Here is a 17,927-nt window from a genome sequence, read left to right as displayed (position 1 = left end):
GTCACACACACACACACACACACACACACCCACACACACACACACACACACAAACACACAGAGACACACAGACACCGGGACAGTTCTTGACTCCTTTTTGGTTTGATTGCCTGGATTTTGTTTGGTTTTGTTGTTGCTTTGTTTCCTTGGTGTGCCTGAAGTGTCCAGTCAGGAGCAGAGTGACTCTTGCCAAGGAACTCTGTGGTGCTGTCACTTAATATTAAAGCTGTTTTATGCTACTCCCCTGCTGGGGATTTTTAAAGTGCTCTCAAGCCCTCCTTCATAAGAGGGTGAAGGAGCCCTGGCCAAGCTCTGGCCCTGGGGGCACAGGGATGCTGCTAGGGGGTCCCTGTCTCCCTGTTCCAACTGTGACGGCCCTGAGTCCCTGTCCCCGTGTCAGGCTCTGGGCTTGATCTCCTCGAACATCCTCAGCAGGGGGCTGCAGCGCCAGGGGCAGGGGGACCCAGAGGGACACGGGATGCCACCGGGCACGAGCAGCTTTGGACTTCTCTGGGAGGAACTGTGAGTGGGAGCTGGCTTGAAGTGACCTCCCCAGTAAGGTCACAGAGCCCCTGAGATGTCACACTGCCTCCTGGGATGTCACAGCCCACCCTGAGATCTCACAAATCCCCCTTGTGATGTCACAGAGCCAGTGCTGCTCTAGCACTCTGGGATGTCATACAGTTGCGCTGTGATGGCACAGAAGACTCTGGCATCACAAAGTCAGCCCGTGTCACAATCCTTTAGTGCAAGCGGGAATCATGACAGTTCATTTTCCCCATCTCAGAATTAGCAGAAGTAGATAGGCTTATCATGAGAAACCGAATGTGATGAACATGTTAGAAATGCAAGGCTCCAAGTTATTAATTTTTAATTTAATAAAAGTTATTAAGTGTACCAAATATAAACTTTGAGAAAAATGAAAAAAAGCCACTATAAAAAAAAGTCAATGTGGAGCCCGGGATTGCCACCGGGTGAGACACAGGTTGGACAGCTGCAGCAGAGGGTCCTCTATGCTTCACACCGACCGTCCTGTCTGACCCATTTTTATACGATTTTCCTTGCCTGAGCCAGAGTCCCCTTTCTTCCTTTTCAAAGTGCATGTATTCATGTGGAGTTCTTTTCTCTGTGGCAAGTTGAACAATACGTGTCCGGAGAGTGATGAACAACCTGTGTTTGCAGTCCCGGAATTCGGATTTGAGATGTACCTCCCTGATGGCTCTGACTATCTCGGTCTCGGATATTTATCGTGTATTTATCGTCCGGGTGTTTCTCGGACAACCTTGATGCATGATCCCTCTCTGGGCTGGCCACTTTCGTTCGCTTGTAAATAAAGTCCTCCCTCTCTCGTCCAGGTGGCTTTGACATGGTGTTGCAATCGCTGTTGCTGGCTTGTGCGATTTAAAAACTTCCTATAAGAGTATAATTTAACAGCACATAACTATAAAAGAGACGACAATTTTATTTGCACAAATTATCCTATAGACATATAACAGTCCTAATGATTCCTTGAGGCCTTGCAGTGTCACAATGTTCTCCATGGTTCCACAGGCCCCACAGTGTCATGTGACTCCTCTGTTCCATGAGTCCTGCAATGTCACAATGGACCTTTGGACCAATGGACCATGGGGCTTTGCAGTGTCACAACGCTCTCCTTTGGCTCCACAGGGTCACAATGGAGCACTGATTACAGGCAGCCTCTCTGTGTTACCCTGGAGCTTTGTTTCCGTGGGGTCTCGCAGTGTCCCAATGGAGCCTTGGCTGGATGGGGCCTCACAGTGTCACAATGATGCCTACATTCCACTGAGGCACACGGCGTCACTAGGGTCCCCTTGCTTCCATGAGGCCCAGCAATGTCACAGTGGTGTCCATGAATCCATGAGGACTCACAGTATCCCAATGGTCTCTTGATCTCACATGGTCCCACGGTGTCCCAATGGTCCCTTGGTCTCACAAGGCCCCACAGTGTCCCAATGGTCACTTCTTCTCACATGGCCCCACAGTGTAACAATGGTCCCTTGGTTCCATGGTTCCTGGTCTGGTGCATTCCCCTTTCCCCTTCTCAGGCCACCCTGCCAGCTGAGAAATGCTCACTGGGCCAGGGCCTTGGCCAGCAGCCCCTGGGCTCAGCTCCTCTGGAGCTCATCACAGACACTGTCTGCTCCAGGCTCAACCCTTCATCCCCTGGGGAGATGCCAAAGTCTCCTCAGGGAACATTTCCCTTTGCTCAGGGGAATTTCTCACAGGTGCCTTGTAGTGACTCTTTGTGTCTGTGTGCACACAGGAGTGCCTGTGCTCAGGGAAATGTGGCAGAAATGCTGCTCTCTGAGGGCTTTGATTGCCTTGGATAGCTGAGCCAGTCAGGCCTGGAAGTAAGGTTAAGTCATGTCACCCTGATTCTTAAGATTTTCTAAAGCCTTCTGAGTTTCCATTCTGTTGGAGAACCTTCCCACACAATTTCTGTCAACAACATATTGTTTACAATCTTTTATGGGGCTGGACAAACTTGATGTACTAGTGCTTTGTCCAATGTCTTTGGACAGGTGGTCCATTCACTCTCCAATCCAATGTCACCTTTGGGAAAGTATAAAAGTTGGAGTCAGAGAATAAACTTTTCTCTTTACCTTGAAAATAGCAGGTGGCTCGCATCGTGCTTTCACGTGTCTTATAGCGACAAAGTCACAAGCTGTAAGCAAAGTTAAATGCTGGTAAAAGTTGTTCTTTTGCTAATTTGTGAAGCTTAATAGAAGTTATAAGCAAAGTTGAATATTGTTAAGTGTTATTCCACAGCTCTGTTTAGCTTTTAGGCTGTATTCCTTTTATCCTTGCCCTCACTGTCCTTTCGTCACACACACACACACACACACACACACCCACACACACACACACACACACAAACACACAGAGACACACAGACACCGGGACAGTTCTTGACTCCTTTTTGGTTTGATTGCCTGGATTTTGTTTGGTTTTGTTGTTGCTTTGTTTCCTTGGTGTGCCTGAAGTGTCCAGTCAGGAGCAGAGTGACTCTTGCCAAGGAACTCTGTGGTGCTGTCACTTAATATTAAAGCTGTTTTATGCTACTCCCCTGCTGGGGATTTTTAAAGTGCTCTCAAGCCCTCCTTCATAAGAGGGTGAAGGAGCCCTGGCCAAGCTCTGGCCCTGGGGGCACAGGGATGCTGCTAGGGGGTCCCTGTCTCCCTGTTCCAACTGTGACGGCCCTGAGTCCCTGTCCCCGTGTCAGGCTCTGGGCTTGATCTCCTCGAACATCCTCAGCAGGGGGCTGCAGCGCCAGGGGCAGGGGGACCCAGAGGGACACGGGATGCCACCGGGCACGAGCAGCTTTGGACTTCTCTGGGAGGAACTGTGAGTGGGAGCTGGCTTGAAGTGACCTCCCCAGTAAGGTCACAGAGCCCCTGAGATGTCACACTGCCTCCTGGGATGTCACAGCCCACCCTGAGATCTCACAAATCCCCCTTGTGATGTCACAGAGCCAGTGCTGCTCTATCACTCTGGGATGTCATACAGTTGCGCTGTGATGGCACAGAAGACTCTGGCATCACAAAGTCAGCCCGTGTCACAATCCTTTAGTGCAAGCGGGAATCATGACAGTTCATTTTCCCCATCTCAGAATTAGCAGAAGTAGATAGGCTTATCATGAGAAACCGAATGTGATGAACATGTTAGAAATGCAAGGCTCCAAGTTATTAATTTTTAATTTAATAAAAGTTATTAAGTGTACCAAATATAAACTTTGAGAAAAATGAAAAAAAGACACTATAAAAAAAAGTCAATGTGGAGCCTGGGATTGCCACCGGGTGAGACACAGGTTGGACAGCTGCAGCAGAGGGTCCTCTATGCTTCACACCGACCGTCCTGTCTGACCCATTTTTATACGATTTTCCTTGCCTGAGCCAGAGTCCCCTTTCTTCCTTTTCAAAGTGCATGTATTCATGTGGAGTTCTTTTCTCTGTGGCAAGTTGAACAATACGTGTCCGGAGAGTGATGAACAACCTGTGTTTGCAGTCCCGGAATTCGGATTTGAGATGTACCTCCCTGATGGCTCTGACTATCTCGGTCTCGGATATTTATCGTGTATTTATCGTCCGGGTGTTTCTCGGACAACCTTGATGCATGATCCCTCTCTGGGCTGGCCACTTTCGTTCGCTTGTAAATAAAGTCCTCCCTCTCTCGTCCAGGTGGCTTTGACATGGTGTTGCAATCGCTGTTGCTGGCTTGTGCGATTTAAAAACTTCCTATAAGAGTATAATTTAACAGCACATAACTATAAAAGAGACGACAATTTTATTTGCACGAATTATCCTATAGACATATAACAGTCCTAATGATTCCTTGAGGCCTTGCAGTGTCACAATGTTCTCCATGGTTCCACAGGCCCCACAGTGTCATGTGACTCCTCTGTTCCATGAGTCCTGCAATGTCACAATGGACCTTTGGACCAATGGACCATGGGGCTTTGCAGTGTCACAACGCTCTCCTTTGGCTCCACAGGGTCACAATGGAGCACTGATTACAGGCAGCCTCTCTGTGTTACCCTGGAGCTTTGTTTCCGTGGGGTCTCGCAGTGTCCCAATGGAGCCTTGGCTGGATGGGGCCTCACAGTGTCACAATGATGCCTACATTCCACTGAGGCACACGGCGTCACTAGGGACCCCTTGCTTCCATGAGGCCCAGCAATGTCACAGTGGTGTCCATGAATCCATGAGGACTCACAGTATCCCAATGGTCTCTTGATCTCACATGGTCCCACGGTGTCCCAATGGTCCCTTGGTCTCACAAGGCCCCACAGTGTCCCAATGGTCACTTCTTCTCACATGGCCCCACAGTGTAACAATGGTCCCTTGGTTCCATGGTTCCTGGTCTGGTGCATTCCCCTTTCCCCTTCTCAGGCCACCCTGCCAGCTGAGAAATGCTCACTGGGCCTGGGCCTTGGCCAGCAGCCCCTGGGCTCAGCTCCTCTGGAGCTCATCACAGACACTGTCTGCTCCAGGCTCAACCCTTCATCCCCTGGGGAGATGCCAAAGTCTCCTCAGGGAACATTTCCCTTTGCTCAGGGGAATTTCTCACAGGTGCCTTGTAGTGACTCTTTGTGTCTGTGTGCACACAGGAGTGCCTGTGCTCAGGGAAATGTGGCAGAAATGCTGCTCTCTGAGGGCTTTGATTGCCTTGGATAGCTGAGCCAGTCAGGCCTGGAAGTAAGGTTAAGTCATGTCACCCTGATTCTTAAGATTTTCTAAAGCCTTCTGAGTTTCCATTCTGTTGGAGAACCTTCCCACACAATTTCTGTCAACAACATATTGTTTACAATCTTTTATGGGGCTGGACAAACTTGATGTACTAGTGCTTTGTCCAATGTCTTTGGACAGGTGGTCCATTCACTCTCCAATCCAATGTCACCTTTGGGAAAGTATAAAAGTTGGAGTCAGAGAATAAACTTTTCTCTTTACCTTGAAAATAGCAGGTGGCTCGCATCGTGCTTTCACGTGTCTTATAGCGACAAAGTCACAAGCTGTAAGCAAAGTTAAATGCTGGTAAAAGTTGTTCTTTTGCTAATTTGTGAAGCTTAATAGAAGTTATAAGCAAAGTTGAATATTGTTAAGTGTTATTCCACAGCTCTGTTTAGCTTTTAGGCTGTATTCCTTTTATCCTTGCCCTCACTGTCCTTTCGTCACACACACACACACACACACACACACCCCCACACACACACACACACACACACAAACACACAGAGACACACAGACACCGGGACAGTTCTTGACTCCTTTTTGGTTTGATTGCCTGGATTTTGTTTGGTTTTGTTGTTGCTTTGTTTCCTTGGTGTGCCTGAAGTGTCCAGTCAGGAGCAGAGTGACTCTTGCCAAGGAACTCTGTGGTGCTGTCACTTAATATTAAAGCTGTTTTATGCTACTCCCCTGCTGGGGATTTTTAAAGTGCTCTCAAGCCCTCCTTCATAAGAGGGTGAAGGAGCCCTGGCCAAGCTCTGGCCCTGGGGGCACAGGGATGCTGCTAGGGGGTCCCTGTCTCCCTGTTCCAACTGTGACGGCCCTGAGTCCCTGTCCCCGTGTCAGGCTCTGGGCTTGATCTCCTCGAACATCCTCAGCAGGGGGCTGCAGCGCCAGGGGCAGGGGGACCCAGAGGGACACGGGATGCCACCGGGCACGAGCAGCTTTGGACTTCTCTGGGAGGAACTGTGAGTGGGAGCTGGCTTGAAGTGACCTCCCCAGTAAGGTCACAGAGCCCCTGAGATGTCACACTGCCTCCTGGGATGTCACAGCCCACCCTGAGATCTCACAAATCCCCCTTGTGATGTCACAGAGCCAGTGCTGCTCTATCACTCTGGGATGTCATACAGTTGCGCTGTGATGGCACAGAAGACTCTGGCATCACAAAGTCAGCCCGTGTCACAATCCTTTAGTGCAAGCGGGAATCATGACAGTTCATTTTCCCCATCTCAGAATTAGCAGAAGTAGATAGGCTTATCATGAGAAACCGAATGTGATGAACATGTTAGAAATGCAAGGCTCCAAGTTATTAATTTTTAATTTAATAAAAGTTATTAAGTGTACCAAATATAAACTTTGAGAAAAATGAAAAAAAGACACTATAAAAAAAAGTCAATGTGGAGCCTGGGATTGCCACCGGGTGAGACACAGGTTGGACAGCTGCAGCAGAGGGTCCTCTATGCTTCACACCGACCGTCCTGTCTGACCCATTTTTATACGATTTTCCTTGCCTGAGCCAGAGTCCCCTTTCTTCCTTTTCAAAGTGCATGTATTCATGTGGAGTTCTTTTCTCTGTGGCAAGTTGAACAATACGTGTCCGGAGAGTGATGAACACCTGTGTTTGCAGTCCCGGAATTCGGATTTGAGATGTACCTCCCTGATGGCTCTGACTATCTCGGTCTCGGATATTTATCGTGTATTTATCGTCCGGGTGTTTCTCGGACAACCTTGATGCATGATCCCTCTCTGGGCTGGCCACTTTCGTTCGCTTGTAAATAAAGTCCTCCCTCTCTCGTCCAGGTGGCTTTGACATGGTGTTGCAATCGCTGTTGCTGGCTTGTGCGATTTAAAAACTTCCTATAAGAGTATAATTTAACAGCACATAACTATAAAAGAGACGACAATTTTATTTGCACAAATTATCCTATAGACATATAACAGTCCTAATGATTCCTTGAGGCCTTGCAGTGTCACAATGTTCTCCATGGTTCCACAGGCCCCACAGTGTCATGTGACTCCTCTGTTCCATGAGTCCTGCAATGTCACAATGGACCTTTGGACCAATGGACCATGGGGCTTTGCAGTGTCACAACGCTCTCCTTTGGCTCCACAGGGTCACAATGGAGCACTGATTACAGGCAGCCTCTCTGTGTTACCCTGGAGCTTTGTTTCCGTGGGGTCTCGCAGTGTCCCAATGGAGCCTTGGCTGGATGGGGCCTCACAGTGTCACAATGATGCCTACATTCCACTGAGGCACACGGCGTCACTAGGGTCCCCTTGCTTCCATGAGGCCCAGCAATGTCACAGTGGTGTCCATGAATCCATGAGGACTCACAGTATCCCAATGGTCTCTTGATCTCACATGGTCCCACGGTGTCCCAATGGTCCCTTGGTCTCACAAGGCCCCACAGTGTCCCAATGGTCACTTCTTCTCACATGGCCCCACAGTGTAACAATGGTCCCTTGGTTCCATGGTTCCTGGTCTGGTGCATTCCCCTTTCCCCTTCTCAGGCCACCCTGCCAGCTGAGAAATGCTCACTGGGCCAGGGCCTTGGCCAGCAGCCCCTGGGCTCAGCTCCTCTGGAGCTCATCACAGACACTGTCTGCTCCAGGCTCAACCCTTCATCCCCTGGGGAGATGCCAAAGTCTCCTCAGGGAACATTTCCCTTTGCTCAGGGGAATTTCTCACAGGTGCCTTGTAGTGACTCTTTGTGTCTGTGTGCACACAGGAGTGCCTGTGCTCAGGGAAATGTGGCAGAAATGCTGCTCTCTGAGGGCTTTGATTGCCTTGGATAGCTGAGCCAGTCAGGCCTGGAAGTAAGGTTAAGTCATGTCACCCTGATTCTTAAGATTTTCTAAAGCCTTCTGAGTTTCCATTCTGTTGGAGAACCTTCCCACACAATTTCTGTCAACAACATATTGTTTACAATCTTTTATGGGGCTGGACAAACTTGATGTACTAGTGCTTTGTCCAATGTCTTTGGACAGGTGGTCCATTCACTCTCCAATCCAATGTCACCTTTGGGAAAGTATAAAAGTTGGAGTCAGAGAATAAACTTTTCTCTTTACCTTGAAAATAGCAGGTGGCTCGCATCGTGCTTTCACGTGTCTTATAGCGACAAAGTCACAAGCTGTAAGCAAAGTTAAATGCTGGTAAAAGTTGTTCTTTTGCTAATTTGTGAAGCTTAATAGAAGTTATAAGCAAAGTTGAATATTGTTAAGTGTTATTCCACAGCTCTGTTTAGCTTTTAGGCTGTATTCCTTTTATCCTTGCCCTCACTGTCCTTTCGTCACACACACACACACACACACACACACCCACACACACACACACACACACAAACACACAGAGACACACAGACACCGGGACAGTTCTTGACTCCTTTTTGGTTTGATTGCCTGGATTTTGTTTGGTTTTGTTGTTGCTTTGTTTCCTTGGTGTGCCTGAAGTGTCCAGTCAGGAGCAGAGTGACTCTTGCCAAGGAACTCTGTGGTGCTGTCACTTAATATTAAAGCTGTTTTATGCTACTCCCCTGCTGGGGATTTTTAAAGTGCTCTCAAGCCCTCCTTCATAAGAGGGTGAAGGAGCCCTGGCCAAGCTCTGGCCCTGGGGGCACAGGGATGCTGCTAGGGGGTCCCTGTCTCCCTGTTCCAACTGTGACGGCCCTGAGTCCCTGTCCCCGTGTCAGGCTCTGGGCTTGATCTCCTCGAACATCCTCAGCAGGGGGCTGCAGCGCCAGGGGCAGGGGGACCCAGAGGGACACGGGATGCCACCGGGCACGAGCAGCTTTGGACTTCTCTGGGAGGAACTGTGAGTGGGAGCTGGCTTGAAGTGACCTCCCCAGTAAGGTCACAGAGCCCCTGAGATGTCACACTGCCTCCTGGGATGTCACAGCCCACCCTGAGATCTCACAAATCCCCCTTGTGATGTCACAGAGCCAGTGCTGCTCTATCACTCTGGGATGTCATACAGTTGCGCTGTGATGGCACAGAAGACTCTGGCATCACAAAGTCAGCCCGTGTCACAATCCTTTAGTGCAAGCGGGAATCATGACAGTTCATTTTCCCCATCTCAGAATTAGCAGAAGTAGATAGGCTTATCATGAGAAACCGAATGTGATGAACATGTTAGAAATGCAAGGCTCCAAGTTATTAATTTTTAATTTAATAAAAGTTATTAAGTGTACCAAATATAAACTTTGAGAAAAATGAAAAAAAGACACTATAAAAAAAAGTCAATGTGGAGCCTGGGATTGCCACCGGGTGAGACACAGGTTGGACAGCTGCAGCAGAGGGTCCTCTATGCTTCACACCGACCGTCCTGTCTGACCCATTTTTATACGATTTTCCTTGCCTGAGCCAGAGTCCCCTTTCTTCCTTTTCAAAGTGCATGTATTCATGTGGAGTTCTTTTCTCTGTGGCAAGTTGAACAATACGTGTCCGGAGAGTGATGAACAACCTGTGTTTGCAGTCCCGGAATTCGGATTTGAGATGTACCTCCCTGATGGCTCTGACTATCTCGGTCTCGGATATTTATCGTGTATTTATCGTCCGGGTGTTTCTCGGACAACCTTGATGCATGATCCCTCTCTGGGCTGGCCACTTTCGTTCGCTTGTAAATAAAGTCCTCCCTCTCTCGTCCAGGTGGCTTTGACATGGTGTTGCAATCGCTGTTGCTGGCTTGTGCGATTTAAAAACTTCCTATAAGAGTATAATTTAACAGCACATAACTATAAAAGAGACGACAATTTTATTTGCACGAATTATCCTATAGACATATAACAGTCCTAATGATTCCTTGAGGCCTTGCAGTGTCACAATGTTCTCCATGGTTCCACAGGCCCCACAGTGTCATGTGACTCCTCTGTTCCATGAGTCCTGCAATGTCACAATGGACCTTTGGACCAATGGACCATGGGGCTTTGCAGTGTCACAACGCTCTCCTTTGGCTCCACAGGGTCACAATGGAGCACTGATTACAGGCAGCCTCTCTGTGTTACCCTGGAGCTTTGTTTCCGTGGGGTCTCGCAGTGTCCCAATGGAGCCTTGGCTGGATGGGGCCTCACAGTGTCACAATGATGCCTACATTCCACTGAGGCACACGGCGTCACTAGGGACCCCTTGCTTCCATGAGGCCCAGCAATGTCACAGTGGTGTCCATGAATCCATGAGGACTCACAGTATCCCAATGGTCTCTTGATCTCACATGGTCCCACGGTGTCCCAATGGTCCCTTGGTCTCACAAGGCCCCACAGTGTCCCAATGGTCACTTCTTCTCACATGGCCCCACAGTGTAACAATGGTCCCTTGGTTCCATGGTTCCTGGTCTGGTGCATTCCCCTTTCCCCTTCTCAGGCCACCCTGCCAGCTGAGAAATGCTCACTGGGCCTGGGCCTTGGCCAGCAGCCCCTGGGCTCAGCTCCTCTGGAGCTCATCACAGACACTGTCTGCTCCAGGCTCAACCCTTCATCCCCTGGGGAGATGCCAAAGTCTCCTCAGGGAACATTTCCCTTTGCTCAGGGGAATTTCTCACAGGTGCCTTGTAGTGACTCTTTGTGTCTGTGTGCACACAGGAGTGCCTGTGCTCAGGGAAATGTGGCAGAAATGCTGCTCTCTGAGGGCTTTGATTGCCTTGGATAGCTGAGCCAGTCAGGCCTGGAAGTAAGGTTAAGTCATGTCACCCTGATTCTTAAGATTTTCTAAAGCCTTCTGAGTTTCCATTCTGTTGGAGAACCTTCCCACACAATTTCTGTCAACAACATATTGTTTACAATCTTTTATGGGGCTGGACAAACTTGATGTACTAGTGCTTTGTCCAATGTCTTTGGACAGGTGGTCCATTCACTCTCCAATCCAATGTCACCTTTGGGAAAGTATAAAAGTTGGAGTCAGAGAATAAACTTTTCTCTTTACCTTGAAAATAGCAGGTGGCTCGCATCGTGCTTTCACGTGTCTTATAGCGACAAAGTCACAAGCTGTAAGCAAAGTTAAATGCTGGTAAAAGTTGTTCTTTTGCTAATTTGTGAAGCTTAATAGAAGTTATAAGCAAAGTTGAATATTGTTAAGTGTTATTCCACAGCTCTGTTTAGCTTTTAGGCTGTATTCCTTTTATCCTTGCCCTCACTGTCCTTTCGTCACACACACACACACACACACACACACCCCCACACACACACACACACACACACAAACACACAGAGACACACAGACACCGGGACAGTTCTTGACTCCTTTTTGGTTTGATTGCCTGGATTTTGTTTGGTTTTGTTGTTGCTTTGTTTCCTTGGTGTGCCTGAAGTGTCCAGTCAGGAGCAGAGTGACTCTTGCCAAGGAACTCTGTGGTGCTGTCACTTAATATTAAAGCTGTTTTATGCTACTCCCCTGCTGGGGATTTTTAAAGTGCTCTCAAGCCCTCCTTCATAAGAGGGTGAAGGAGCCCTGGCCAAGCTCTGGCCCTGGGGGCACAGGGATGCTGCTAGGGGGTCCCTGTCTCCCTGTTCCAACTGTGACGGCCCTGAGTCCCTGTCCCCGTGTCAGGCTCTGGGCTTGATCTCCTCGAACATCCTCAGCAGGGGGCTGCAGCGCCAGGGGCAGGGGGACCCAGAGGGACACGGGATGCCACCGGGCACGAGCAGCTTTGGACTTCTCTGGGAGGAACTGTGAGTGGGAGCTGGCTTGAAGTGACCTCCCCAGTAAGGTCACAGAGCCCCTGAGATGTCACACTGCCTCCTGGGATGTCACAGCCCACCCTGAGATCTCACAAATCCCCCTTGTGATGTCACAGAGCCAGTGCTGCTCTATCACTCTGGGATGTCATACAGTTGCGCTGTGATGGCACAGAAGACTCTGGCATCACAAAGTCAGCCCGTGTCACAATCCTTTAGTGCAAGCGGGAATCATGACAGTTCATTTTCCCCATCTCAGAATTAGCAGAAGTAGATAGGCTTATCATGAGAAACCGAATGTGATGAACATGTTAGAAATGCAAGGCTCCAAGTTATTAATTTTTAATTTAATAAAAGTTATTAAGTGTACCAAATATAAACTTTGAGAAAAATGAAAAAAAGACACTATAAAAAAAAGTCAATGTGGAGCCTGGGATTGCCACCGGGTGAGACACAGGTTGGACAGCTGCAGCAGAGGGTCCTCTATGCTTCACACCGACCGTCCTGTCTGACCCATTTTTATACGATTTTCCTTGCCTGAGCCAGAGTCCCCTTTCTTCCTTTTCAAAGTGCATGTATTCATGTGGAGTTCTTTTCTCTGTGGCAAGTTGAACAATACGTGTCCGGAGAGTGATGAACACCTGTGTTTGCAGTCCCGGAATTCGGATTTGAGATGTACCTCCCTGATGGCTCTGACTATCTCGGTCTCGGATATTTATCGTGTATTTATCGTCCGGGTGTTTCTCGGACAACCTTGATGCATGATCCCTCTCTGGGCTGGCCACTTTCGTTCGCTTGTAAATAAAGTCCTCCCTCTCTCGTCCAGGTGGCTTTGACATGGTGTTGCAATCGCTGTTGCTGGCTTGTGCGATTTAAAAACTTCCTATAAGAGTATAATTTAACAGCACATAACTATAAAAGAGACGACAATTTTATTTGCACAAATTATCCTATAGACATATAACAGTCCTAATGATTCCTTGAGGCCTTGCAGTGTCACAATGTTCTCCATGGTTCCACAGGCCCCACAGTGTCATGTGACTCCTCTGTTCCATGAGTCCTGCAATGTCACAATGAACCTTTGGACCAATGGACCATGGGGCTTTGCAGTGTCACAACGCTCTCCTTTGGCTCCACAGGGTCACAATGGAGCACTGATTACAGGCAGCCTCTCTGTGTTACCCTGGAGCTTTGTTTCCGTGGGGTCTCGCAGTGTCCCAATGGAGCCTTGGCTGGATGGGGCCTCACAGTGTCACAATGATGCCTACATTCCACTGAGGCACACGGCGTCACTAGGGACCCCTTGCTTCCATGAGGCCCAGCAATGTCACAGTGGTGTCCATGAATCCATGAGGACTCACAGTATCCCAATGGTCTCTTGATCTCACATGGTCCCACAGTGTCCCAATGGTCCCTTGGTCTCACAAGACCCCACAGTGTCCCAATGGTCACTTCTTCTCACATGGCCCCACAGTGTAACAATGGTCCCTTGGTTCCATGGTTCCTGGTCTGGTGCATTCCCCTTTCCCCTTCTCAGGCCACCCTGCCAGCTGAGAAATGCTCACTGGGCCAGGGCCTTGGCCAGCAGCTCCTGGGCTCAGCTCCTCTGGAGCTCATCACAGACACTGTCTGCTCCAGGCTCAACCCTTCATCCCCTGGGGAGATGCCAAAGCCTCCACAGGGAACATTTCCCTTTGCTCAGGGGAATTTCTCACAGGTGCCTTGTAGTGACTCTTTGTGTCTGTGTGCACACAGGAGTGCCTGTGCTCAGGGAAATGTGGCAGAAATGCTGCTCTCTGAGGGCTTTGATTGCCTTGGATAGCTGAGCCAGTCAGGCCTGGAAGTAAGGTTAAGTCATGTCACCCTGATTCTTAAGATTTTCTAAAGCCTTCTGAGTTTCCATTCTGTTGGAGAACCTTCCCACACAATTTCTGTCAACAACATATTGTTTACAATCTTTTATGGGGCTGGACAAACTTGATGTACTAGTGCTTTGTCCAATGTCTTTGGACAGGTGGTCCATTCACTCTCCAATCCAATGTCACCTTTGGGAAAGTATAAAAGTTGGAGTCAGAGAATAAACTTTTCTCTTTACCTGGAAAATAGCAGGTGGCTCGCGTCGTGCTTTCACGTGTCTTATAGCGACAAAGTCACAAGCTGTAAGCAAAGTTAAATGCTGCTAAGAGTTGTTCTTTTGCTAATTTGTGAAGCTTAATAGAAGTTCTAAGCAAAGTTGAATATTGTTAAGTGTTATTCCACAGCTCTGTTTAGCTTTTAGGCTGTATTCCTTTTATCCTTGCCCTCACTGTCCTTTCGTCACACACACACACACACACACACACACCCACACACACACACACACACAAACACACAGAGACACACAGACACCGGGACAGTTCTTGACTCCTTTTTGGTTTGATTGCCTGGATTTTGTTTGGTTTTGTTGTTGCTTTGTTTCCTTGGTGTGCCTGAAGTGTCCAGTCAGGAGCAGAGTGACTCTTGCCAAGGAACTCTGTGGTGCTGTCACTTAATATTAAAGCTGTTTTATGCTACTCCCCTGCTGGGGATTTTTAAAGTGCTCTCAAGCCCTCCTTCATAAGAGGGTGAAGGAGCCCTGGCCAAGCTCTGGCCCTGGGGGCACAGGGATGCTGCTAGGGGGTCCCTGTCTCCCTGTTCCAACTGTGACGGCCCTGAGTCCCTGTCCCCGTGTCAGGCTCTGGGCTTGATCTCCTCGAACATCCTCAGCAGGGGGCTGCAGCGCCAGGGGCAGGGGGACCCAGAGGGACACGGGATGCCACCGGGCACGAGCAGCTTTGGACTTCTCTGGGAGGAACTGTGAGTGGGAGCTGGCTTGAAGTGACCTCCCCAGTAAGGTCACAGAGCCCCTGAGATGTCACACTGCCTCCTGGGATGTCACAGCCCACCCTGAGATCTCACAAATCCCCCTTGTGATGTCACAGAGCCAGTGCTGCTCTATCACTCTGGGATGTCATACAGTTGCGCTGTGATGGCACAGAAGACTCTGGCATCACAAAGTCAGCCCGTGTCACAATCCTTTAGTGCAAGCGGGAATCATGACAGTTCATTTTCCCCATCTCAGAATTAGCAGAAGTAGATAGGCTTATCATGAGAAACCGAATGTGATGAACATGTTAGAAATGCAAGGCTCCAAGTTATTAATTTTTAATTTAATAAAAGTTATTAAGTGTACCAAATATAAACTTTGAGAAAAATGAAAAAAAGCCACTATAAAAAAAAGTCAATGTGGAGCCTGGGATTGCCACCGGGTGAGACACAGGTTGGACAGCTGCAGCAGAGGGTCCTCTATGCTTCACACCGACCGTCCTGTCTGACCCATTTTTATACGATTTTCCTTGCCTGAGCCAGAGTCCCCTTTCTTCCTTTTCAAAGTGCATGTATTCATGTGGAGTTCTTTTCTCTGTGGCAAGTTGAACAATACGTGTCCGGAGAGTGATGAACAACCTGTGTTTGCAGTCCCGGAATTCGGATTTGAGATGTACCTCCCTGATGGCTCTGACTATCTCGGTCTCGGATATTTATCGTGTATTTATCGTCCGGGTGTTTCTCGGACAACCTTGATGCATGATCCCTCTCTGGGCTGGCCACTTTCGTTCGCTTGTAAATAAAGTCCTCCCTCTCTCGTCCAGGTGGCTTTGACATGGTGTTGCAATCGCTGTTGCTGGCTTGTGCGATTTAAAAACTTCCTATAAGAGTATAATTTAACAGCACATAACTATAAAAGAGACGACAATTTTATTTGCACAAATTATCCTATAGACATATAACAGTCCTAATGATTCCTTGAGGCCTTGCAGTGTCACAATGTTCTCCATGGTTCCACAGGCCCCACAGTGTCATGTGACTCCTCTGTTCCATGAGTCCTGCAATGTCACAATGGACCTTTGGACCAATGGACCATGGGGCTTTGCAGTGTCACAACGCTCTCCTTTGGCTCCACAGGGTCACAATGGAGCACTGATTACAGGCAGCCTCTCTGTGTTACCCTGGAGCTTTGTTTCCGTGGGGTCTCGCAGTGTCCCAATGGAGCCTTGGCTGGATGGGGCCTCACAGTGTCACAATGATGCCTACATTCCACTGAGGCACACGGCGTCACTAGGGTCCCCTTGCTTCCATGAGGCCCAGCAATGTCACAGTGGTGTCCATGAATCCATGAGGACTCACAGTATCCCAATGGTCTCTTGATCTCACATGGTCCCACAGTGTCCCAATGGTCCCTTGGTCTCACAAGGCCCCACAGTGTCCCAATGGTCACTTCTTCTCACATGGCCCCACAGTGTAACAATGGTCCCTTGGTTCCATGGTTCCTGGTCTGGTGCATTCCCCTTTCCCCTTCTCAGGCCACCCTGCCAGCTGAGAAATGCTCACTGGGCCAGGGCCTTGGCCAGCAGCTCCTGGGCTCAGCTCCTCTGGAGCTCATCACAGACACTGTCTGCTCCAGGCTCAACCCTTCATCCCCTGGGGAGATGCCAAAGCCTCCACAGGGAACATTTCCCTTTGCTCAGGGGAATTTCTCACAGGTGCCTTGTAGTGACTCTTTGTGTCTGTGTGCACACAGGAGTGCCTGTGCTCAGGGAAATGTGGCAGAAATGCTGCTCTCTGAGGGCTTTGATTGCCTTGGATAGCTGAGCCAGTCAGGCCTGGAAGTAAGGTTAAGTCATGTCACCCTGATTCTTAAGATTTTCTAAAGCCTTCTGAGTTTCCATTCTGTTGGAGAACCTTCCCACACAATTTCTGTCAACAACATATTGTTTACAATCTTTTATGGGGCTGGACAAACTTGATGTACTAGTGCTTTGTCCAATGTCTTTGGACAGGTGGTCCATTCACTCTCCAATCCAATGTCACCTTTGGGAAAGTATAAAAGTTGGAGTCAGAGAATAAACTTTTCTCTTTACCTTGAAAATAGCAGGTGGCTCGCATCGTGCTTTCACGTGTCTTATAGCGACAAAGTCACAAGCTGTAAGCAAAGTTAAATGCTGCTAAGAGTTGTTCTTTTGCTAATTTGTGAAGCTTAATAGAAGTTATAAGCAAAGTTGAATATTGTTAAGTGTTATTCCACAGCTCTGTTTAGCTTTTAGGCTGTATTCCTTTTATCCTTGCCCTCACTGTCCTTTCGTCACACACACACACACACACACACACACCCACACACACACACACACACACAAACACACAGAGACACACAGACACCGGGACAGTTCTTGACTCCTTTTTGGTTTGATTGCCTGGATTTTGTTTGGTTTTGTTGTTGATTTGTTTCCTTGGTGTGCCTGAAGTGTCCAGTCAGGAGCAGAGTGACTCTTGCCAAGGAACTCTGTGGTGCTGTCACTTAATATTAAAGCTGTTTTATGCTACTCCCCTGCTGGGGATTTTTAAAGTGCTCTCAAGCCCTCCTTCATAAGAGGGTGAAGGAGCCCTGGCCAAGCTCTGGCCCTGGGGGCACAGGGATGCTGCTAGGGGGTCCCTGTCTCCCTGTTCCAACTGTGACGGCCCTGAGTCCCTGTCCCCGTGTCAGGCTCTGGGCTTGATCTCCTCGAACATCCTCAGCAGGAGGCTGCAGCGCCAGGGGCAGGGGGACCCAGAGGGACACGGGATGCCACCGGGCACGAGCAGCTTTGGACTTCTCTGGGAGGAACTGTGAGTGGGAGCTGGCTTGAAGTGACCTCCCCAGTAAGGTCACAGAGCCCCTGAGATGTCACACTGCCTCCTGGGATGTCACAGCCCACCCTGAGATCTCACAAATCCCCCTTGTGATGTCACAGAGCCAGTGCTGCTCTAGCACTCTGGGATGTCATACAGTTGCGCTGTGATGGCACAGAAGACTCTGGCATCACAAAGTCAGCCCGTGTCACAATCCTTTAGTGCAAGCGGGAATCATGACAGTTCATTTTCCCCATCTCAGAATTAGCAGAAGTAGATAGGCTTATCATGAGAAACCGAATGTGATGAACATGTTAGAAATGCAAGGCTCCAA

This window comes from Lonchura striata, chromosome 37 (genome assembly GCF_050655825.1).
Source record: "Lonchura striata isolate lonStrDom1 chromosome 37, ASM5065582v1, whole genome shotgun sequence".
Taxonomy (NCBI): domain Eukaryota; kingdom Metazoa; phylum Chordata; class Aves; order Passeriformes; family Estrildidae; genus Lonchura; species Lonchura striata.
The sequence above is the reverse complement of the archived record's forward strand: the minus strand, read 5'-3'. Positions refer to the sequence as shown.